General features: G+C 36.3%; 1 protein-coding gene across 5 annotated transcripts in view; it reads right to left on the reverse strand.

Moving 5' to 3' along the window:
* MBNL3 (muscleblind like splicing regulator 3) overlaps positions 1-26191 on the reverse strand; it is a 110083-nt gene that overhangs the window by 76909 nt on the left and 6983 nt on the right. The gene's annotated exons all lie outside the window — the stretch shown is intronic.

A 26191-nucleotide genomic window follows, 5' to 3' on the forward strand; every position in this document is an offset into this window, starting at 1 on the left:
GCCCTTGGGCACAGTAGATCCTTCTGCCAATAATAAATATTTTTCTGCCTTAACATGGCTATCCAAATCAAAGTGAAATCTCTAAACCAAGATTTGGAAATTATGAAAAAACTATGAAACTATAATATTACAACAAGACTGTCAGTACCTTCACAAATTCAACTCTGTTGCTAACTTATAAACTTACTATATCAAAATCTGGATCGTGCAAATCATAAAAAGAAGGCAAAATATTTTTTTCTTTTTTTTATTATTACATTTTAGGTTTTGGGGTACATGTGAAGAACATGAAAGATTGTTGCATAGGTACACACATGGCAGTGTGATTTGCTGCCTTCCTCCCCATCACCTATATCTGGCATTTCTCCCCATGCTCAACTCCCCACCCCCCATTGTCCCTACCCTATTTCCCCCCGACAGACCCCAATATCATACTGAATGGGCAAAAACTGGGAGCATTCCCTTTGAAATCTGGCACTAGACAAGGATGCCCTCTCTCACCACTCCTATTCAATAGAGTATTGGAAGTTCTAGCCAGAGCAATCAGGCAAGAAAAAGAAATAAAGCGTATTCAATTAGGAAAGGAGGAAGTCAAATTGTCTCTATTTGCAGATGACATGATTATATATTTAGAAGACCCCATCATCTCAGCCCAAAATCTCCTGAAACTGATAAGCAACTTCCGCAAAGTCTCAGGATACAAAATCAATGTGCAAAAATCACAAGCATTCCTATATACTAACAACAGACTTAAAGAGAGCCCAATCAAGAACGAACTGCCATTCACAATTGCTACAAAGAGAATAAAATACCTAGGAATACAACTAACAAAGAACGTAAAGGACATCTTCAAGGAGAACTACAAACCACTGCTCAACGAAATAAGAGAAGACACAAACAGATGGAGAAACATTCCATGCTCATGGTTAGGAAGTATCAATATCATGAAAATGGCCATACCGCCCAAAGTAATTTACAGACTCAACGCTATCCCCATCAAGCTACCAATGACCTTCTTCACAGAACTGGAAATAACTACCTTAAACTTCAGATGGAACCAAAAGAGGGCCCGCATATCCAAGTCAATTCTAAGCAAAAAGAACAAAGCTGGAGGCATCACACTACCAGACTTCAAACCATACTACAAGGCTACAGTAATCAAAACAGCATGGTACTGGTACAAAAACAGAGATATAGACAAATGGAAAAGAACAGAGGCCTCAGAGGCAACGCCACACATCTACAACCATCTGATCTATGACAAGCCTGACAAAAACAAGCAATGGGGAAAGGAGTCCCTGTTTAATAAATGGTGTTGGGAAAACTGGCTAACCATGTGCAGAAAGCTGAAACTGGATCCCTTCCTGACACCTTACACTAAAATTAACTCCAGATGCATTAAAGACTTAAACATAAGACCAAACACCATAAAAACCTCAGAAGAAAACCTAGGCAAAACCATTCAGGACATAGGCATAGGCAAGGACTTCATGACTAAAACACCAAAAGCATTGGCAACAAAAGCCAAAATAGACAAATGAGATCTAATTAAACTCAAGAGCTCCTGTACAGCAAAAGAAACAGTCATTAGAGTGAATTGGCAACCAACAGAATGGGAAAAATTTTTGCAATCTACCCATCTGACAAAGGGCTAATATCCAGAATCTACAAAGAACTAAAACAGATTTACAAGAAAAAAACAAATAAGCCCATCCAAAAATGGGCGATGGAGATGAACAGACACTTTACAAAAGAAAACATACATGAGGCAAAATATTTTTTAAAAGATTTTACCACACGATGTTTTCAGGACAAGATCTGAGTAAGAGCCTACAAAGAAAACAAGAATTTGAAAATAAAATCAAGGGAAATACTGAAATCAAACCAGCAAGGAAGTCTGTACATGGTACCAACAAATATGGAAAGTAAGAAGGTACCTACAGATTAAAAATCGTCTCAAAAAATCAACTCAGCTTAAATGGTTAAGCAAAAAGAAGGAGGTGAAAAAGGAGGAGACAGAGGAGAAGGAGTGGTGGCTTAAATAGTAATTAAAGGAGGGCATTCACATTTATACTGAGGTGAAGGGAAAGTCCATGAAAGCTGATTTTGGTGCCACCATGTTGCATCCATCAATTTAAAGTCATATACATATACATTACTGAGGTGATGAGAAAATTAAGGTTTACTTTATATCATCTATATCACTAAGTACCGAATGGTTTAAGCTACTAAATTTGACAGCCATATAATTCCATATACAGAAAGGGAAGCAAAATGCCTTCATTCTATTTAAAATAACAGTATAATCCTACAAAAGATCATAAAGGTTCTCAGCAAATACAAACTTTTTCAACTCACACTGACATAAAACTAGGCTGAAATTTCCAGGGTCTAATATGGATGGTATTATCAGTTATGTGTACTACTAAACACTTGTTCCATTGAAGATACTCAAGCCTCAAACAGCAAAGCAGTTATCACATTTAGTAATTATTGAAACAACTCATGTTTTCAGGTTTGTCAAAAGTCAGATAAGATTCATTTAGTAAAGGATAAGAATTTTGAGAATTCTAGAGTTGGAAATAAGTCTGAAAGATCAAGTCAAGCTTATTACCTTCAGGCAGGTAATTGTAGGCCTCTAAACCTTTCAGGGTAGATGGCTTATATCCATTTATTCAATTTATATCAATAGCAGTTATCTATAATTAACCTTTTATAAATTTATTAACTAAACCAACACTTAGGAAGAACTAACTCAGGGCCACATAACTAGATGTTCAAAGTACAAACATGGATAAGCCACAGTCCCTCATGTTTACATTTTATTTTCAAAATTTCAAACAAATTTCAAAAAATGTCTTCGTGGATAAATGATATGATTTTAGGAATACTGATGTTATATACCTTTCATTTAAACAATAGTAAACTTACGTGTAAGCCCACAGGGTTACTGAAGAATAGGCCAAACCATAACATCACTAGGAACTGGTCCATTTTCTGTTGCTATAAAGGAATATATAAGACTGGGCTATTTATAAAGAAAAGTTGTTGATTTTGGCTCATGGTTCTGAAGGTAGAAAAGTCCAAGATTAGGCATTCCTTCTGGTGTGGGCTTTGTGCTATTTCAGCTCATAATGGAAAGTAGAACAAGAAGTAGGTAAATGCAAAAGAGAGGGAGACAAAGTGGTTGGCCCACTTTATAACAAAACACTTTCATGAGAATAAACCCAGTCTTAAGAGAACTGCATTAATCTACTTGTGAGGGTGCAATTCCCATGATGTAAACACTTCTTAAAGGGCTCACTTCCTCTCAATACCATTATATTGGCAACTAAATTTGAAGATGAGTCTTGGCAGGGACAAATCACACCAAGGCAGGACAACCAACCACAACCAACAAGGACAAACCACAACCAACCAAGGCAGAACCCATCTATCCCTTGACCATGTTCCTCAGGTCTCCTTCCACTATCATTTGAGCCATAGTTTTGTCTCCTCGACAAACATCCATGTGACTTTCCTGAACATCAACTCTGCCTCCTTCTAGAGTAAGGCTTCCAAAGCCTTCATGGTTGAAATTTCTTCTACGTGATGCCTCCTCTTCCTCACCCTTAATCACTCCAGCATGTACTACAATATGGTTTCCATCTATCATTCTATTAAAACTCCCCCAGATTCAATGACTGCATTCAAGTACAACATTAGTTTGAATTGAATATCACCTCTCCTAGTGTAGTACTTGGAATATTAGATTCTCAATAAATACTAGCTGAGTTGAAATTTGTAGAAATAATAAAGGTGGTGTGCATTATATAGGAGTTACTCATTAAATGCAACTTCACATTGTCAGTTGTGTTCTGCATATTTACAACTATGTTTTCTTTCATTTGTTTTCCAAATATGTGTTATGTACTAGCCCAAGGCAGTGGACATGGTTCCTGTTCTCATGAACTTTAATAGTCTAATAAACTATAATTTCCATGCCACATACTTAATAAACCTGTGTACAGAAAGAAGAGTACATAAATTTGATTTTTAAAAATATATTTAAAGGTATTATAGAATTATGGAATGTGCTTCCTTAGAAAGGGAGAAATCCTACTCATTCCTCTAGAGCCAGCTTTTGAATTACACCAAGTAAAAGGGAGCAATGGGTACTCAAAACACTGTTCAAACAGATCTCGCCACCATGAACCCATTAGATTAAAGCTGTGTATTTCTGTGAACGCTTTCAGAGCAGAACCTAGCCTGGTGCCTAACACTTAATAGGCTCTCAGCCTACTTTTTGTACTTTTTTTCCCTTTTGCAGGTGAGGAAACTAAGACCCAGAGAAATGAAAAAAGTGTGTTGTTGTATACACTACAGAATAAGGTTTAGAATCACAAAGACCTGAATTTGAACCTCTGTCAAAATATTTAAACTCAGTATCTCAGTCTCCTAGCAGGAATAAATCATATGACAGATGTGTAAATGCTTGGTGTGAAGTCGGTATTCAATAAAGCCAAGATCCCAGTTAATGACAGACATGGTAAATGGGTTGTTAGGAATTTAAAGAAAATGAAAAAAATGAGTAAATTATAGTATTTATTTGGTGTTTTAGGCTTGACTTCAGTCAACATGAATCTTTCAATTAAGTGTGGGAGAATGCAAGGGGCCTAGATGGAAAAAAGTTAACGGTTGCCCAAGGGATAGAAAACAGAGCTGATGTAACAGCATCCTTAGAGACGATAATAAAACTTACCCAGATATTAGCAATGCCAATTACTTAAATAGGCAAAAATTTTATATAATCAAAATAAATTAAGGTAGAGTGCTTCAAAGTGACACAAACAGAACAAATGAATGCAGTACCTTTTCCAGATCTTTTAAGATTAATTTTAAAATAAGTAAATAAAATTCTCATGAAAAACTGGAAACATTAAATAAGTAGGTACTTACTTATGAGAACAAAAGAGAAACAAAATTAAATGTCCTAGATTTTTTTGAGACCCATAACAGTTATCCCAGCATAGCATAGTGGTTAAGAATAAGATTCTGGAGTCAGAAGACCTTGTTTATCATTCTGCTTCTTACTAACTAATTGAAAATCCTGGGCAAGTTACCTAAATAATCTGTACTTCAGTTTCCTCATCTATAAAATAGTGTTAGTAATAGAATCTGTCTCCTAGGGCCGTTTTGTAGATTGAAATTAGTTAATATTTATAAAGGGCTTAGAATAATGTCTGGCACAGAGTAAATACTAATTAAGTGCTTCTGAAATAAATCACCTGAACTTATCTCATTCAGTGTGAAATATAAATCTGACAAACCTCATCCCATTACTTTACAGTAACTCAATTTTTAAAATTATTATTACATTTTATTTCAACAGCATTTTGAGGTACAAGTGGCTTTTGGTTACATGGATGAATTCTATAGTGGTGAACTCTGAGATTGTGGTGCACCCATTACCTGAGCAGTGTACCATGCACCCAATAGGTAGTCTTTTATCCTTTACTCGGGCCTCTCAATTTCCCACCATGAATACCCAAAGTCCATTACATCACTCTGTATGTCTTTGCGTTCTCATAGCTTAGCTCCCTCTTATAAGTGAGAACCTACGGTATTTCGTTTTGCATTCTTGGGTTACTTCACTTAGAATCATGGCCTCCAGACATTATTTTGTTCCTTTTTTATGGCTGCAATGACTCAATTTTTTAAAAATAATTTGTTATTTATCTGCTCTGAAGCCATCAAGGTCCTTATATAAATATTATGAAATGATAAATTCTGGAGATGAACACAGATGAACAAGAAAAAATAAAGACAAATGGTTCACTTGCTTTATGTTTTTCCTGAAAGATCTACAGGTAAAAGGTACAGAGAGATATACTTTAGCTTAACACAGTGAAGAGACTTCTGACAGCTTCAGCTCTCCAACAGTATGCTGAAAGGCTTTTCTGGGTGGTGCACTCCTTTTCACTGAGCTTCTGTCACAGTGGATGGGAAACTGGGCTAGAAACCCCCAAACGACTACACAAGGCTAAGATACCATAAGTCAATAACTTATTATTATAGTGTAGATTTCTATCCTGTATGCTAGGGGCATAGCACTGCATTTGGTTTTTGGTTGATAAAAAAATGCATACAAGATATTTTCTTCTCTCAATGAGTTTATAATCTAGTTGGGGAGATAATCTCACACCCCAAAACTATTAGAGGCAGCACTGGATTAAGCTCTGAATTTCACTAGCTTCTTATTAAAAAAATATAAAATAACAAGCGTTGCCCTTTTAGAATACATTCTCTTATCCAAAGGCAATATTTCTTGTAGATCACAATGATTTTACCTATGTGAACAAAAAATAATAATCATCATTGCAGGGTTCTTATTTTCCTTTAACATGAATGGGAATATGATATATCTAACAAGATATCCCAAATGCAAAGCACTGCATTGATAGCAGAAGATTCAGAAAATGCAAGAAATAAAAATAAAAATAATGAACATATACATTTCTATTATACATAAGAATCTGTTATTTTTATGGGAAGTTGAGTAGTTCAGTCATGAATGTAGGCAGACCTGAAGCTAAGATGCATTCCCCCACATTTTTGCTTTAATATGAAAGCCTGAGTTCCAGACTAACAGTGTGGACAGTGATGATCTACAGGCCAACTCCCTCATTTTTCAGAGAAGACAATAGGACTACAGAGGATAAATGACACAGTCATAGTTACAAAGAGTGACAGAGCCAGCATAAGAGCTCAGTTCTGACAACTGGAGTTGAATATTTTGTTCTACATTTTGGAGAAAGTTTAAATCTCAATCTCTTTCCCAATCTCAATCTTTTTCTCCCTCTCCCTTCCTCTCTCCTCTTTCTCTTTACAGTTAAACTCTCGATTTTCATGGCATGATAGCACATGTGGTCAAATAACTAAAGCAACCATTCTATTTATTTGAATGGAAAGTTGAAATAAATGCCTTCAAAAATGCAGTAGAAATACACTATTGGCCTCCTTTTGCAAAGCAGACTGTAAAACTGCTGGGAATCTACGAGCGAAGTTAACAGGCAATTTCATGATTTGATGCAAATTAGTTTTTATACCAATCCAAGCATCAAAATCCAAAAGAAAGTACAAGTTAGAATGAGTGATAAGCAGGAAGCTAGCTGGTGGAAGAGAGATCATTGCAGGATTTTTTCAGAGACCAAGGAAAGACACAGCCACATGTCTACATATGTATACTATACTGTTATAAACCCGTGTGTGTAGAGGGGTGAGTACACCTGCACTGTGTGTGTGTGTGTGCGTGTATGTTGTTATTTTTGGACATGCATGTGGAATCTTATGTCCAATGGCCAAAAAGGAGCTAAACCTACTGATACACTGTATTTAATATATGACACAGTTCTTTCCTATATAAAATTGCTAGGGCTTAACACTTCAACTGAAACCCAACTAACCCAGACTTTAGTTATTTAGGGCACTTAGAACTAGCAGCAAAACAATTAACTAGGACAATAGAAGAGAAAGCTATAAGCAAAGAGCCTACAGGAAGCTGTCCATACGCATATGGCCCAGAGCTTTCTAACAAACAAAAATTTTTGAATGACAGGAAGAGTCAAATTCTCCTGTAAAGAAAACTAAAGAAAGTACATGAGGTGATTTAAAACCTTTAGAGTTTGGTGAAAGAAAAGTACTCATAATTATGCACTTTCATTTATTTAAATTTTATTTAAAAATGCATACCAATCTGACTATACTTGGAAGCTGATTGAATATTTATATTGAGGCCAGGCACAGTGGCTCATGCCTGTAATCCCAGCACTTTGGGAGGCTGAGGCAGGAGGATCACCTGAGGTCAGGAGTTTGCGACCAGCCTGACCAACGGGGCAAAACCCCATCTCTACTAAAAATACAAAAATTAGCCAGGCATGGTGGCTCACGCCTGTAGTCCCAGCTACTTTGGAGGCTGAGGCAGGAGAATCACTTGAACGATTGAGGCGGAGCTTGCAGTGAGCTGAGATTGTGCCACTGCACTCCAGCCTGGGTGATAGAGCAAGACTCCGTCTCAAAAAACGGAAAGAATACTTATACTGACTATTTTAATAGTTAATTTTCATTTAAAAAAAAAAAAAAAACGAATTTAGTTGTGTACTATAAACCTATTCTGTTATCCACACATGGCAAGCCCAGATGGTTACAACTTACAACCACAAACCACCTCACCTAGTGGCAGATAACAGAATTGCAAGCACAGTGGCTAGTTCAAAATGAGTTTTGCACACGATTTAAAAAGAAATACGTATCCGATAAACGTTAAGAAATTACTATGGCCATGCATTTCAATTACTGCTTTTTCTCATTTTGTGATATTTAAGTTATATATAGATTATTAGAAATGAATCAATTGCATAGCAACTCCTATCACTGTGTAAAATTTAGAAATAAATAGATTTCTCATTTATAATCTATCAAACATGATCTGTATATGTCCCAAAGTTAACAAAAGTTAAGCCATCATTGTCCCTAAAAAAATTTGTCTGCAATTTTTAAGGGGTTAGGGGAGAATAATTTGGCATGAGATTATGAATAAGAAAAATTGATATGAGAAAAATAGCTTTTCTTTCTCTGTTTTATGAGAAGATAAAGCGCAATATTGTCCAAAATCAGTAGACATATGAAATAGATTGAATTAATGAAAATACTGAATGAATTTTTAAATTGTGGTTGCTAAAAACCACTTTTGATAGAAACCATTTCAAAATACCATTCCTTCTTTTGTCTTAGTAAACAGTATATCGTAAACTGAATTAAAACTTTCTCTCATTACTAAAGAATGTGTTTATATTTTCCTCAACACTGACTCCTTGGCAAACGCATATTTTTCCTAATGATCAAATCCAAATAAAGCTTTTGTCAACTGTGGGTTTCAGACAGTTGGGTTCACTTAATTAATATTTCATTGTACCTGAGAAAATGTATCAGTAGCCCTCACTGAAAATAAATAATATGATCATACAATGTAAATAAATAACTTATGATGTTAAGTTACAATCAAGAATATCTGCTCCTCACAATTGCAAAGGTTGATAAAATAACAGTAAAGAGTGAGGGACTTTTGGTTTTCACATCTAAGTGGGAACTCAAAAGTGAGACTTAAAACCCCACAAAAACGTTGATTCCATATGCCATTTCTTTTTTTTTTTTTCCCATTTATTTATTTTATTGCATTTTAGGTTTTGGGGTACATGTGAAGAACATGCAAAATTGTTGCATAGGTACACACGTGGTAGTGTGATTTGCTGCCTTCCTCCCCATCACCTACATCTGGCATTTCTCCCCTTGCTATCTCTCCCCAGCTCCCCACCCCCCACCCTCCCTCCCCTATTTCCCCCCAACTGACCCCAGTGTGTAGTGCTCCCCTCCCTGTGTCCATGTGTTCTCATTGTTCAACACCCGCCTATGAGTGAGAACATGCGGTGTTTGATCTTCTGCTCTTCTGTCAGTTTGGATACTTCTTTATAATGCTGGCTCTGGTCCCAAAATAATTTTCTCACTGCCATAATTTCTATAACAAATAATTTTGATTAATATTGGAAGCCCATCAGATACTACAAAAGTCTGTAAGTTCACATAAAGTTCTTATTACAACACCTCACTTATTGGAAAAACGTCAGGCAAGGAGATCAATAAGAATAAAATTTCAAAAAATAAAACTCTTATAAATTAATATTTTTCTCTTTTAATCAATCTTTGGATAGAAATATTTCTGAAATGCTTGGTAAAACTTTGTTCTCCCTTAGACATGAGACAGTGAGAAAAGTAATGCTTTTTCTGATAATTCTAGGTTATCATTAGAAAGAAACTTTAGTAATGCCTTGAAGGATATACTGCGCACTTTCTCAAATGGCTCCACATGCCTGTGTGTCTGGTGTCTTCATTTCCACTTTTTACAGTTTGTCTGTCTTCTTCCTCACTGGCAGCTATTTATTGGCCATGACTTCACTATGCCTCTGCCTCTATTAAGTTCCCCACAAACACACTGGTTAAGTTTTCTGTGGTTTGCAAAGTCACATTCAATCAAATAAACTGCAGCAAACAATTGCTCTGTGTAAGGTATTAAATCAAGAGTCTTTAAGATTTGGGTCTTAAAATATAAATGACATGGGCTCTTGAGTGTTCTTAGAGAGGGCCTTGGGGGGTTTCCTTATGAGTATGTTAAAAGCTTTAGGACCCGGCCTTCATGAGATCTACAATGTCTGTTAGAAGTTGAGGTCTGGAAGTAGTATCCCATTTCTTTATGAGATACAACTCTTCTCTCAGAAGTCTAGCTAATGTTTAAGAAGCAATCAGGGAAAAACTGTTCAGAAAAAGGCTGTGAATGTCACAGAGCGCCAATGGCCTGGGCAGTGACTCAGGGGACTGACCTCATAGTAAACCATGAGCCAGGAATGATACTCAAAATATTAAACAATTCTTATATCATGGTCACAGGCCAGTCAAGACTGATGGTGTTCTGCCAGGTGTTGCCATTTTTGTTGCTGAATCATGGGGGGTTGTCAGGGAGTGAGCATTGGAAAGGGTACTATAGCAGTGTCTATTTACCAACCAGTAAGGAAGTATTTCAATAAATATTGAATACTATATGGCCATACACATGCATACTACCAGAATATTACACTGTTACCTTGTGCTGGGTGCTTGCTAATGCACAACACAAATTCAGATCCCTTGACATTATATGCACAACATGAAGGGATATACAAGAGCTTAGTTGGACTTGAGTCCATGAGCAAGAGGGAGGATTAGATTTTCCAGGAAGCCAACTAGGAGAAAGCATAGTTTGGATGCCTAGAGAGAGACACAGCCCTCCTTAGGTCTAAAATATGACTAAAAGGCATGCCAATAATTAGGAAATACAAGGAAACTGGTTATTGCTGTTTCCATTCATTTATCTTAGTAAAAGCTCTGGAGAATTAGTCACTGAACACAATAAAATTTCTAGAGATAATTACAGCAGGTTATAAAGACTATTGGTAAATTTGTAAACCCAACTTAACTACTTGTACATTTTATTTAAGGGAAGTTCTGATTGAAAATTAATAATGATCATACACATAAGGACTATAATTCATTTTCTTGTTGGGGCTGAGGAAACTTTCTTGTGGACACAACAGTAATATGTTTACATTTAAATGACAAAGAAAAAATTGTGACCTAAATACAATGATGAGACATTGTTAACAACTTGATTCCAAAAGGTTAAAAGTGCAAAGCGAATCTCCTGTAAACCCTACACTGAGTCGCACATAGTATAGCATCTTGTCTCAAAGAGCTTCTATTTTTCTGTGCCAAACTAGCTCCATCATTTTTTATACTGTTTTCAATGTTTATACTTGTGCTTAATCCTGAAAATGACTATATATCATCACTGTACTAGAAATAATAAATATGAAGCAATATTGAAAGATGAAAGGTTATTAGTAATCTGCATCTGCACTAAGGCAAAAACAATCATCTTAATGTTAATTTGTTATTATTTTAAATTATTAGTTATTACTATTAGTAATAGTAGTATTAATAATAATAGTAATAATAGTATTTTATTATTACTTTGTATGTGTCAATTTTTGGCCAAGCGGAACTCACAAACACTGCCCTAGACAGCATATTTGCCAATGATGCTACTGGCTGACTAAAAAAAAAAATGCCCCTGTAAATCACAAGACTGGCAAACAGAATGGCATCAATGCAGTCAAGAAGTGTGAATTCAACCCTGTTTATGCTTTATTTCCTATGGATTTGTAACTATGCATCAAACATTTTGAAAGCACTGATCCTTTGGCATCAAATAATGTGTGAGCTATAGAGATTTTATCAAGCTAACAGATAGGCATGTGACATTATAAAACTTTGTGACCATGTAAAAGGAGCAGAAAAGATCAACCATGACCTCTTATTTTCAAGTACAGATACTAGAAAATCTAGTTGGCTTTTGGTGTGAGAACACTCAAGAACTATAAGTTCCTGTAAAAGGAACATTCAATTTCCAATTACTTGAATGTCATTTAATGGTGAGTGTATATGATTTATGAATAACAGACTAATAAAACATGACATTTCAGTTGAATTGAAAATGTAACAACAGAAAATATGCACGCGTTTTCCATGTGCAAGGCACTGTTTTTAGCACACTCATATATATTAATTCATTTACTGCTCATAACTATTCTGAAAGGGAGGTTCCATTATTGTATCCATTTCACAGATGAGGAAACTGCGACAGAGAGAGGCTAAGTAACTTGGTTCAAAGTTATGCAGCAGATGAGTGGAAGAGCTAGGATCAAAATCGGGCATACTCCAAAATGCTTTTTGTCAATCACCTCTCTGTACTGCCTCCAAAGGGCACAAAAATATACAAACATAATCTAAAATTTATACATGTCTGTTACCAGAGATTTTGGCACATTAAAAATCCAAGTAGTTTTTGAAAAAAATATAATACAGTGAATTTTAGTTTTATTTACTAATATTTGCAACCATCACTACAGTAAATTTTATAATATTCTCACTCCCCCACCAAAGAAACCCCATTCCTCTGAGGCTGTACTCCCACTCCTTACTCCCTAAGCAGCCACTACTAATCTGCTTTCTTGTACCTGGATTTGCCTATTCTGGACATTTCATATAAATGGAATTATATAGTATGTGGCCTTTTGTGTCTGCCTTTTTTCATTTAATACAATGTTTTTAAGGTTCATCTATGTTGTAGCATGTATCAATACTCCATTCCTTTCTATTACTGAGTATTATTCCATTTGTGGGTATGCCACATTTGGCTTACCTATTTATTAGTTGATGGACATTTGAGCTGTGCCCACTTTTTGGCTATTGTGACTAAATCAGTACACATGTTTTAAAACAACATGATTAGGATAAAGTCATCATGTTTGAAAACAACATGATTAAGATAAAGAAGGACATCCAAGGCAATAAAGGCAATGATGCTTTGTGATGCTCAATTTATAGAAAAATGTCTAGGTCCCTTATATTAACACTAAAATTCATTTACTTACATGCTCAGAGTTATATCCTCAGTACACAGAAACATGGCTGACTCAGAGTATGTGCTCAATCAAGTATATTGAATGAACAACAAATGCAAAAAAAAAATTGCAATTGGGGTGAAAAGGAGAGTGAATTAAAGTCTCCTAAAGGAAACATTCCTAGAAAAATATCAGGAACTACCTCTATTAAATAATAGTAAATCTCACTGTAATACAGCTTTTAAAAGTCTGAAACATTTAGGATTGCTATTACTGCCAATATTATGCCAAATAGTCTTACTCTGCACAAGTGTATTATTAATCACATGATGCTTCCCCCCTCAACTTTTAAAAGTTTATAATTCTATAATTCGGAAGTGAATTGTAATGTCTGTCGCATCTGGTGCTTCCAGATGTTTACTTCATTCATGCAGCACTATCTTTATCCAGTGCACAATCCTAGGTGGCTAATACACTGTGAAAGAGACAAGCAGTAAACTCAAGTTCCCAATCAAACCTTTTTTTATATTTCCATAATATAACCCTGGGGATTATAAGTATAGACTAATGTTAGAGCATTAAGTTCAAGTTTTGATGCTACTGTTTACTTGTAGCATGTCTTTGGGCATACTACTTCCTCTCTCTGAGCCCCAGATTCCCCATCTGTAAAAAGGAGATAAATAAGAACACCAAATTCATAGGGTTGCTGTGAGGATTAGATGAGATAATGTGTGTAAAGTGCTTACCAAAGAGACTCACACATAGTAAGTAGCTGCTACTATTAGAAAAAGTACAAAATTACATCACCTCATCCCACCACTTCTTAATATGATATCATATTCCTTTTATTTTCCTTTTTTTCTCCAGTGGATTGTTCTACAGTTAGACCCACTCGGAAACTAAAAATTGCCTATCAATTAATACTACATTTAAATAAAAAGATACAATTAAGTGATTTATTTTAGGTCTGCTATTACAAGAAAAAACACAATTGAAAAACTTTCACAACTGCTACACATCTATAACTGGGCCAGGTTCATTAGCTCACACCTGTAATCCCAACACTTTGGGAGGCTGAGGCAGAAGGATCACTTGACACCGGGAGTTCAAGACCAGCCTGCATGACACAGCGGACTCTGTCTATAAAAAAAATTCATTTTAATTAACTAAGCATGGTGGCACATGCCTCTGGTGCCAACTATTCAGGAGGCTGAGGTGGGAGGACGGCTTGACCCCAGGAGTTTGGGCTGCAGTGAGCTATGATTGTGTCACTAGCATTACAGCCTGGGCCACAGAGACCCCTGTTTTGTAAAATAAAAATACAATGTAACTGCAAGCTACTATATAGCTGTGGTTTAAATATAAGTTAAAGCTGCTCTTATGTTTATTTGTGTATGTGCATGCTGCAGGAGGGAAGGAAAGATATTTAGCACTTAGGATGCCCTGTTATAAACTCATCATATGTAGTCTGTAAATATGCTTTGCAAACAAAAAGAAGATATGCTATCTAATATATTTTGCTGCTGAAGCAATTTTCCAAGATTATAAGTATAGTGATTTCCTGGCTAAGACTGCCTTGAGAGGATGCCAGCATTGATATGCTATAGAAGATCAACTGCAGATTTCACACACAACTGCTATACCTAACTTTTCTCCATGTATTTTGTAGATTTGCTTTTTTCATGTGAAATTGTGTAGGCTTCTTGACTAGAGTCAGATAAGTTAGCTCCCTTCCCCTTTGTGCCAACTGCTCTACACATGTAAGGGCACAATTTTCAATTTGAGTATTGGAAGAATCAAATTCCTGGCAAGAAAAGAGGAGACAGAACTTTGAATGTCAATATGGATATTTAGGAACATTGATGCTGTACCAGGAACTGGGGCTAAAGGACTAAATATAAGCTTGCACTTTCAGACAAAAGGGAGTTCTGATGATGTACATACACAAGAGAAATTGATTGGAATTTGAATTGGAGGAAGTGAATACCTCTCAAAGATCACAAGTCCTTCAAACTAGGCTTCTCTGTCTTTGAATAAGGCAAGGTACTTAGCATCCTGAAGTAAATGTTTCTCTCTCTCAACTAAAATGCAGCTGGGCAGAGATGGAGGCAAAAACTTTTTCCTGAAAAGCCATTTTAAGACGTTTTAAGAGGGATATGTTTGGAAATACTCTCTCACCACTCACTTGTGTCTTCCTTGCTGGAATTTTTCCACTTTAAGCTCAACAAACAAGTCGTCATTTCTTTGGTATTTATTGCAATATTAATCATACAGACACATGCCCCCAAAAGATAATGCAGTAAAGACTTTTGGGGGAAATACATTTTTCTATAGGTTTCCAATTTTAATTCTTTTAATTTCAATGTGTAAAACTTGTTCAAAAATGTAATTTTACAGAGGAAAAGGATTCTAACAATGTTGATTATTGATACTACCCAAACCCAAAAAGGATATGTTCGCAAATTGAACTTCTTTACTGAATCCAGTAAATAATCAACATAATATTAAACCACAGAGCAGACCCTGAAAGTGGGGCTAAGATTCCTATGAGGTATAGCTAATCGGTAACACAGAAAGTGGACTTAGAGGGGATATCACACTAAATGAATTAGTTAAGAGATGCACAGAGTTCACAGCTTGATTACCAAGCTGTCTCATTGCCTCAACAATAGCCTTAATTGAAACCAACCACATAAACTTGCTTTCCTTTGCAGTCCTTCCAATTATCAAGCAAACAGTTGCAAATCATTGATCACAGGCTTATTAAGCTCATTCATGCTATTATTCCAGAACTTAAACCTGCCGAATATTTTTTTTCAACAAAGTCAAATTATATCCTCCATAATCTAAGTGTAAAGCCATTTGATTTTCTTCTCTATATAGGATACCATAAAATCTATTTCTCCCAGTATAAAATAATAAAGAAATTTATACTAGAAACCATAAACAAAAAATTAAAAGCAAAATTCCTGTATTCACTTAAGAAATGCATTTAACAAACATTTTTTCTCTAGCATTGGGGGAAATATTTTAATCTAAGGTCCTGTTGATTTTATGCAATGTGTTCTTTTGGCATGAAGATGTCATTAATCTACTTTGATCCCTATTGATAGAGTATTCTTAAATTCTTATCAACAAGTAATGTTTGCAACAGTAACTTGAAATGCAGCATAAAAAGCCAAAAGCTGAAATTTAAAGGAATACACACACACGCAGGCACACACACACATATGCACCTAAAAAAAACCCATATGCATACATATGTTTACATACATTTTTAGGAATGTGGCTTTAATGCAATTTAATTTTCAGAATGTGGTATTTGTTTCAACCTCAATTCTAAGGCATTCCACTTAATAAATCTTTTTTATCCTAGAACATGTGGCAAAATAAACATAGTTTTGAAAATGCTTGTTTAGATCATTAGTATCTCTACAATATAATTTCAAAGATTTAAGTTTTTCAATGCATTTGCATTGAAAAATTTCCTTTCATCAAGACTGATTAGGATAGTGATTTAGAAGAATCTAATTCGGCATGAAGTTTAGAAACAATTAACTGAGTTACCTTGCTTATTTTTTCCCTTTATACATGCATGTAAAAAACTAAAAGTCCAAAAACATCTTCAAATAGGCAGCATAAAATAAACATTTTAAGTGATAAAAAAAAAAGAAGAAGAAAAATTTCCATCGTTTTCCGCTTCAGAGTAAAAAGAAATCTGCAGAACCTCAGAGCGGCATCACCTTTTATTTGACTAGAATCAACCTAGACATTAAATTAAAAGCTTAAGGTAGAGAAGGTAGAGATATTTTCTACCAATAATCATAAGCTTCCGAAAAGGGGGAAATAAATATATTCTTCTAGATGGGAAGATGGGGAGGGTGATTAAAATGAGGGAAATTGAACCAGACCTGAGGTTTATTTTTATTTTTATTACAAGTTGAAATATAAAACCCATGAAAAACTGAACTTGTCAGATGCAACATATGGGAATTAATGCCTATGGTAAATTTCCAAGCTTATGAAAGACACTGAATCCTAGTGTAAAGGCAAATGATAGGGTAAAACTATATTCTTGATAGTTATATTTGAATTCTCATTTTTTATAGCTTTTCCCAACCCTCTCTTTCATTTTCATTGAGCCTGTGCTGTAAAAAGATGTCAGTCACATTTTCACTATTTCAGTAGCATTGTTTTGCCTCTGAAGCCATTTAAAAATAATCCCGTTATTTTGGCAGAATTCCACTGTCTTTCACCCTCCTCCTCCCACCCCTTTTTTTGGGGGGTTGTAGCTATCCCAGTTCTTTTATGAACAACCCTAATCCTCCTTTTTGCCTTTAAGGCAAAAAGAATAAAGAAGACCAGAAGACCCAAAGTTCAGGCTCACCAGAGTTCTGCATAAATTACTTGATCAGACTGCACAATTAGTACTGTGCATATTAACAGAGATGTTGGGCAAGTAGGGTAACCACTCAGAACACATTCCATGCTTGACAGACACTTTCGATATTCACTTCTGCTTCCTTCTCATCAGCGAGTAAGTACATCTAAGTCATCTCTATCCTAATAACAAAACCTTTCCTTCCCTTGATGTAATTTCCTTTTGAAGTTCCAACATATCTCATCCTTCATCATCATATAGCTCGAAAATTCATCATTACCACTTTCACTTTCCAACTTTTCATTTACTCCTCAACCCACTGGAAACCAGCTTCTTGGCTCTCCAAAGTCACCAACAACCTTTTCAATGCCCAAACCAGTGGCCTCAACTTACATAATTCCTGCGGTATCTTTTGATTGTTCTCTTCTTCTAGAAACTTTATTTGCCCTTTGCTTCTTTACAAAAAAATTCCTCCTGTGTGGCTCAACTTGGGCTGTCCTGGACACTCCTAGGGTTGAGGGATTAATTTTCAACAGCTCACCCTGTTATTTTCTCTGCATTCTGGACAAGTTTAATCCAATTTTGTTCTAGATTTTTCTACATGGCTTTCATTAGCACTTAACTCCACATCATTTCACACTCCTAACTCTTCACTCTACATCCACCTCTCAAGCCTCTTCTTCTGTTTCTCCTATCCTACTGTAGCACCATCCATCAAATAGTGAAAGCAGTCTTTTGTTACATCAAGATGGATAAGAGATTAGTGTTGGCTTGATTTATAATGAAATAAATATCTTCACAGATGGAAGAGGCAGGCCATAGGCCATTAGATGGTCCCCAAATGATGAAGCAAGACAGAAAAGCAATGATTGTGGGTTGGAGGTGTTGTATATAAAAAGTGAGCAGGGACTTGAAGATAGAATTTTTAGCCTGATATCTATCTATTAGATGCCAAAGAACGTATTGGCCTGGCTAAAACCAATTGTATTTCATAACCAAAAAAACTGTCATAACAAAATGAAAGTACCTAGCAGAGCATCTGGCACACAGTAATTGTTCAATAAATGTCAGTTGACTCTGAATAAACACCTATTACAGGACATTTTTATTGGGTGTGAAAGTGGGGGTTCAAATTTTATTCCTATATATAAACTCCTGACTACAGATACTAAGATTGATTTAAAAGTATAATACATTCCTGGAAGTGAAGGTGGCTGTAAACACTATTTCTCCTGCCACCCAAGTGCTACAAGAGCCAACGTCAAACTGCCTGGGCCTGCCAACATAAGGAAATGTCAAGGGAAGTCTCAGGCCTCTAACATCTTACATGGTTCAATTCTGTACCATTATTCACATCAATCCAATCAGAAAGGGACCCTTAACAGCACAGAAGCCATAGTTTTTTACTGTATTTTCTGACTTCCTATTTCTTAAGTCTTTCTTGCTCTAGGAAGCAAAAAGTATAAAGTCTCAAAAGTCTGGATGTATGCTCCACAAGAGCCTCTTTATAAGGATCCAAGGAAACCCTACTTATTTTAACTTTAAAAATCTGCCATTTCAAGAGGGTTTTGTTTTCTTCTGTTTTAATGATTACCTAACATGAGGAATAATATGAGCCAAAGCTCCTCTTCTGGATCTGAGATGGTCAGGCTTTATTTCAACATGATTACGTTTATTTATTTATTTACTTTTATTTTTTAAACAGTTGTGAGTAAGTAGAAGGTATATATATTTTGTTTTCCTTATGTCCAAATAATTGCAGGCTTCCTGAGAGTGCTAATGGTTGCAATTCTTGGGACCAAGGGGTTTCCCTCATTTATGAGTTTAGGGAAAATTCTGCTAACAGCAATACAGCATTTCAAACTTCTTTTGGATTTCATGAAAATGAGGAATGTAGTATAAGGGATTCCGCAAGCAAAATACCAGCAAACCATGCAGCTCTTTCTCTCTTTCCTTCCTCCTCCTCCATTCTACAAGAAAGTTTGCCTCCACAGTCTCATTGCCTACCGAAGAAAATTTCCGCTCACAAGAAACAAAACAAACTCGTCTGTCAAAAGTCTTGAGTTCCGTGTATACCTTAAAGTTTCAAATGTAATATGGAAGGTGTGTTACATAACAGGTCATAATATTTCCCAGACAGCCTGATGAAAGCTAGAATGTTGCATTAAATTAATGATAGGTTGGGGTTTAGTTGGCTTGAGCACTCCCCTTCACATAGCTTTTGCTTATCACTATTAATTTTTCAAGCACCCTGTAACAAAAAATCCCAGAACGCTAATGTGCAAAAGGTAGCTGACACCCAAAACAATGACTAATTTTGTTTGCCTAAAACACACATTCAACTACATGCTTCCTACAGCTGAAAACCCTGAATAACTCACACTCAAACCTCCTACACCTTATTTAACCGACTCTATACTACTCTGTAAATGTTTACAGTGAAATAGATGCTTAAAGGCAAAAGTATTCTATAACCCCCCAAAATATGTATTACTGCTTTCTAAAGATCTCAACATCAGACTAAGAAAGTTAAAACCATTAACTCCCAGGATGAGGGCATGTATTCAGTTTCACCCATCAACATTTTTTAGTTTTTATCATCATGAACAGAATAATGTATATAATGGGTTTTGCTAGTGATGATGTAAGTCTTTTTTGTTTTTAAATGGAGTCTCACTCTGTTGCCCAGGCTGGAATGCAATGGCGCTATCTCGGCTCACTGCAACCTCCACCTCCCAGATTCAAGCGATTCTCCTGCCTCAGCCTCCCAAGTAGCTGGGATTACAGGCACCCACTACTGCGCCTGGCTAGTTTTTGTATTTTTGGTAGAGACAGGGTTTCACCATGTTGGTCAGGCTGGCCTCAAACTCCTGATGTAACTCTTTATTATGGTACTTAATTCGTTTTGCATCTCATTCCATAAATTGATTGCTAATTACACAATCAGTAGATGTGTAAGTCTTTTTCTATTCTTAACAATATTTAAATGTACTCTATCTGATAAGGGAGATATAAAGTCACAATCACAGAGTTTAGTCACTAAGTCATAAAAGCTGACATTTTATTTTCAGAGCAGTCACTTTAGTTTTACATTCAAATATCTACAAAGCCTTACTGCATGTCAAGTCCTCAAAGTTGAGGAAGTAACAGTGCTTTAAGGCTCTGAAGGATATCCACAGGAAGAGACCTTTGGGAATGAATTCAGTATGTCCCAGGCAGAGAGAGATTTAATGACACTGGGAGGGAAATGGAGGAGAGGTGAGGATGAAGACAAACTCCTCATGATCCTACCGGAAATGCAATAGTACCCCAGAAGGCAATATTTTCCTCCCCCTGACAATCATTTAATTCTAAGAAATATGCACAAATTGGCCAGACTTCTAAGGACGATTCCAATATCCTAATGGGTCACATTCAGTAGTTAATCTCCTATCTGCTCGTGTGAGTAAATCTTATTTGCTCCTACTACTGGGCTCAGTACTCATTAGCACCAAGAAAAGAAAGATTGGAAAGACTATGTGGCTATTTTTTTTTCATTTCTGTAATCATTCCCATTAATATTCTAGGTATGTTTAACAGACTTTCAGCTTATGCCTCATCTACAATTTTAAAATTCATTTTAAAGTGTGCCTTTGTTCACTGCAGAAAAAACAAACACCCACAGGCTTTTTCCAGCATAAACATTTATATTTATTTATCAATCAGCTTGTTTCCTTCTTGTGAACACATTCTCTCTTGGTATGACCATTTTTGATTTATGAAAATCAAAAACAATTTTTGAGCCCTTTAACTTATATTTCACTCAGTAAAATCAGCTGGATTTTCTTCCAATTTAATATTTTTGGATAATTCTTTTGCAGTTCGAAGCATCTCAATTGACCCAATATTTTTAGCTGGCATTTTTTGTTTTTGTTGTTGTTAAACACCATTTTTTGGCTTTTTTTCTCCAGACAGTTTTATTTTCAGTGTCCTAATGTTCTAGCAATACCACTTAGTAAATACATAATATATGAAGTTTCTGCCTTCAGGACTGCAAAATACCTTGGACATTAAATCTTATAGCACATCTATAGCAACATCTTACTGTTCAGTTTGAAAAGAAGATGCATAACTATTAGATACTGAACCACCAGCCCTAGGTATATCAACACCAAAGCCCTCAGCATTCCTTGAGCATCTTCCCTTCAAAAAAAAGAGGAAAAATATTTCTGAGACAGAAATAACATCCACTAAAACACTGACTTTTAAACCTTTCTGACAGCAACAAATAGTAAGAAACACAATTTACATCGTAACTCAGTATATATGTGCATGGATTTGAAATAATAGGTTCATCCAAAATACCTAATCTTACTACATGACACATGTTGATATTTTCTTACTATTTAACGCAATTCTGCTGAGTAGAAATGCTAATCACAACCTACTAAATGGATTTCATTATTCACTAATGAGTTGTTGCCTACCACTGAAAACTACAATGACAGAATAAATAGACTTTCCTAATACCACAAGGTAATGCTGTTGGATCCAAATACAGTAGAGTAAATCTACATTAATTTTGACACCACTAGTCCAAATTGTGATAACTGAACCTGAACCACCTTGAAATATATATTTTAGATTATCTATAAAGAAAGATTTTGCTAAACAAAATAATAATGTCCAGGCCAGGCGCGGTGGCTCATATCTGTAATCCCAGTAGTTTGGGAAGCTGAGGCAGGCAGATCACCTGAGGCAGGAGTTCAAGATCAGCCTGAGCAATATGGTGAAACCCCATCTCTACTAAAAATACAAAAATTAGCTGGGTATGGTGGTGAGTGCCCGTAATCCCAGCTACTCAGGAGCCTGAAGAGGGAGAATCACTTGAACCTGGGAGGCAGAGGTTGCAATGAGCTGAGATTGTACCACTGCACACTAGCCTGGGCGAAAGAGTGAGACTCCATCTCCAAAAATAAAAATAAATATAAATATAAATGCATAAATAAATACAGTTATGTTGCTAATTATAAATGTGTGTAAATATTCAGGCCAATCTACTTACGAAAAACCTTGTTTGCTCTTAGTCCAAATCAGTTTGTAAATCGAATACTGTCTTGGTAATCTGAGCTAGCAAAATTTTAGTGTGTCTTAACATTCAAACTAAAAAGTGTTCAAAAATTAAAATAATGTTTTGAAATACATATATTTTAGTTAATCAGCCACTTTTTTGTTTATAAATCTGCTCTGGGCATCATCTAATAATAACAACGGTAATGAGTATACAGTTTATTTGTGGAACGTTTGAACTTCAGAAAACCCTTTCACTTTTGTGAACTGGTAATGACCAGCAATCCCTGGATTACTGAATATTTAAAAAGCATGTAATGACATTTGCCAGACTCAAAAATGAAACTTAATATTTGGTTTGCTCTGCATGTGACAGATTACTCAGTTCCATGAAGAAATGCAGGTGTCTGGCCGTCAATGATTGCTTCTATTTCAGAGATTCAGCCCACCCCTGCCATCCCCCCACCAAATTTGGAAGATAAGAAAGACATTTAAATTTCAAGGTAAAGGACCAAGCCAAGTTGTGGAGTCAGGGATATTGGGGGGGGAGAAGTTGTCACATAGCCTCCTTTATATGGAGGTACCTACCAAAAAACTCAGAACAGATGTTTGTCTTTTATAAACATTTAACTTTTTAGCAAATTGAAGGTTTAGTTAGGAAGCTAAGGGAGTGAAGGGCAGGCCAGGAAGCCAGGGATTCCTGGATGTGAACCCAGCCTCGATCTTATTCTGTTTTTGCTCTAAATCAATGCCAAACTCTTCACACCTCAGCTGCTTTATAGCAGGCAAGAATTATACTGAGGACAAAACTGTTTCCTGGAAATGTCATGGGTTAAATGATTACTATTACAGCTCTCAGTGGTACTTCCACAAAAGGCAAAGCACTCCTCATGTGTATTATTTACTTTCATTATATTAGTAGATCAAAGTAAAACATCTATATGCTGCTAAACTGTCCGTGAAAACAAACCATTCTTTCCATTCCTTTCCAAGTTTTTGTCCACTTTACTAATGATCAGTTATTCAACCAATTAGGAAACTCAATTATGTGATCTTAAAGGTTTTTCAAGTAGCTGTAACACTGAGTTAAGAATTATCTGGTAGGCAGTTAATGGCAAGTTCAGGGCCCTCAACTTTATTTGGCCAGTCTCTATTGGACCGTCGACCTACAGGAAATGCCCTCCCATCGAAGGCCCAATTTGGTAACCTATGGGAAAGAGGTAGTTTGGCCCTGTTAATTTATTTGTGGAACCAGATCCAATCACTTATTAGGAAAAGCAGCTCAATTATCCATATGGATGAGGAGGCACCAATCCATACCCAGCTCGGCCCACGGTGCTCTGGGCTCTTCAAAGGGCAGAATGTGGTTTCACTTTCTCCCCACCACTTCATGAGAAAAGCAGCCTGGTTGCTTCCTGGCATTTAATGAATGGTCCTCCCTCCGTGGATTTGGACTGTTGGTCCTTCCAACCAGTCATTAGCTGGCAGGAAATGCCCTCCTCAGCAATCACTATTGTGTAAATAAAGCCATAAAGTTTCGAAGGCCCATGCAATCCCAGACCACAAAGCTGCACGTGTGGGGGGGGGAGTGGGGGGGAGGGACCTTGATTGTAAAAGCACTGCCTTTCAAATTAAACTCAAACCACATGATACAGTTCATAAAATATATGAAACATGCAGCCCAGTGACAGATTTATTGTGGCCTTACAGAATAAAGAAAAAAAAAAAAACTCTATATGGAAAACACAGCTACTTTTGACTCAAATAGCCCCCAAACAGGAAGTTAAAAGCAAATCAGCCAGCTGTGGCCTCACTAAGTTATGAAGGAGACCAGTGCAACCAGCATTTCCTGTCATTGCTTGTCACTGTTTCTGAGTGCCTCTGTCTGAACTGTTTTCTTAGATGGCTAAAAATATTACAGAGATTTCTTTGGGAATAGACACAAGGCAACAAGGAGGCCTATTATATGATCTAGGCTTGAAAGTGAAAAATGTAACTTTTATCCAAAAAACATTCACTTAACACAGGTTACAGATCCAGTCACTTGAACCCCTGTATTTTAATGAATACTGGAATAAAAGCCCATATTTGTAAAAGCATTTAGAATCAGATCTTACATTGCGTAGCTGTTTCCTGTTAATTTAGGATCAATGTTCAGAAACACAATTTTCATGTGCCTTCATTTGTGACAGAGCTGGAGACTACAATATCCCAGAAAACTAGCTTCTTAGAGTTCCTGTCTCATCATGATCATCCCACAAAATTACCTGTGCAAGTTCAAAGTATATGCATGTAAGAGAGTTCTCTAAATCAAATCACATTTCAGATCCTTTTAAGAGGATGTGATGATGATGATGACATTCTTCACAAAATACGGAGGCAGTCCTGTCTTTTGTTCAACACTGCGAAATGCCAAGCCCTAGGACACATCTTTCTAGCCTGTCAACTTCTCAATCACAAAACAGCTTTGGAGGGGGAGTTTCAGTAAGAAACAAAAGCATTCTGCCCTGGTATTGTTGCCGCACTGAATCTCAGTGTATCCAAATGAATTCCCCAGCAAAACCAGGTTTATCTCTCAGAGAAAGATAGGATTAAACATGGGGTAGGGGGGGCAACTTGCGAGTCAGTCAAAAGTCCCACCAAAACATGGATGAGCCTGGAGGACATTATGTTATATGAAATAAACCAGGCATAGAAATATACGTACTGCATGTTCTCACTCATATGTGGAAGCTGAAAGAGTTGATCTCACAGAAGCAGTGAGTAAAACAGTGGTAACTAGAGCCTGGGAAGGGTAGGGGTTGGGAAACAGCCAAAGATTGATTAATGAACACAAAACTATAGTTACACTGGAGAAATAAACTGTCGTGTTCCATAGCACAGTAGGGTGAAAATAACAACACTTCAGTTTATATTTTCATGTAGCTAGAAGAGAGGATTTTGAAAGTTTCCAACACAAAGAAATAACAAATGTTTGAGGTGATGGATATGCTAAATACCCTGATTTGATCATTATACGTTGTATAATGTATTGAAATATCATACTCTACCTCATAAATATTACAATTATTAAGTGTCAACTAAAAATACACATGTAAATTTGTAAAAAGAACTCCCAGACCCTCCCTCTGGTCAATCAACAGGTGTTACCCCTTTCTCCTCATTTGGATTGGTGACACTGATTTTCAAGTCATCTTCTATGGTGAGTGGAACCTACACTGAACTGAAGTTTAGAGGTGGGAGTGGAGCCCTTCACTGCTGATACTGGTCTCCTCCCTGGTTCTGATGTCATGATATCTAAACATCATGATGACCATTTACCTAAGGCCTCAAATTCACAAATTATCTCAGATGCATATGTTTAACACTATCTCCAGATAGGTTTATTTATTTTGACCGTATATTTTCATTTGCATTACAAAGTAAATTTAATAAATGTAAACAATAACGTACACCACAAAAAGTCCTGCCGAAATCCAAGGTCCTTCCCAAAAAAAGGCCCTCCCTTGTGGAGCCTGTCAATCTGAGTCTGGCCTTGGCCCTGGCTTCAGAAAGCCAACAGAGTGCATAATGACACAGCCTCTGTCTGCAGCTGAGGCCACTGCTATAGGCATTCATGAAACATATAAGATTACACAGGCATGGTACCCCAACCCCTCCCCAATGATTTTATGTATTTGGAAGTCCTTAAATATAAAATATAACTCTATAACATGTACTATGTTTCACT

Source organism: Sapajus apella, unplaced genomic scaffold, assembly GCF_009761245.1.
Source record: "Sapajus apella isolate SASKATOON/1434 unplaced genomic scaffold, GSC_monkey_1.0 scaffold115, whole genome shotgun sequence".
NCBI lineage: Eukaryota > Metazoa > Chordata > Mammalia > Primates > Cebidae > Sapajus > Sapajus apella.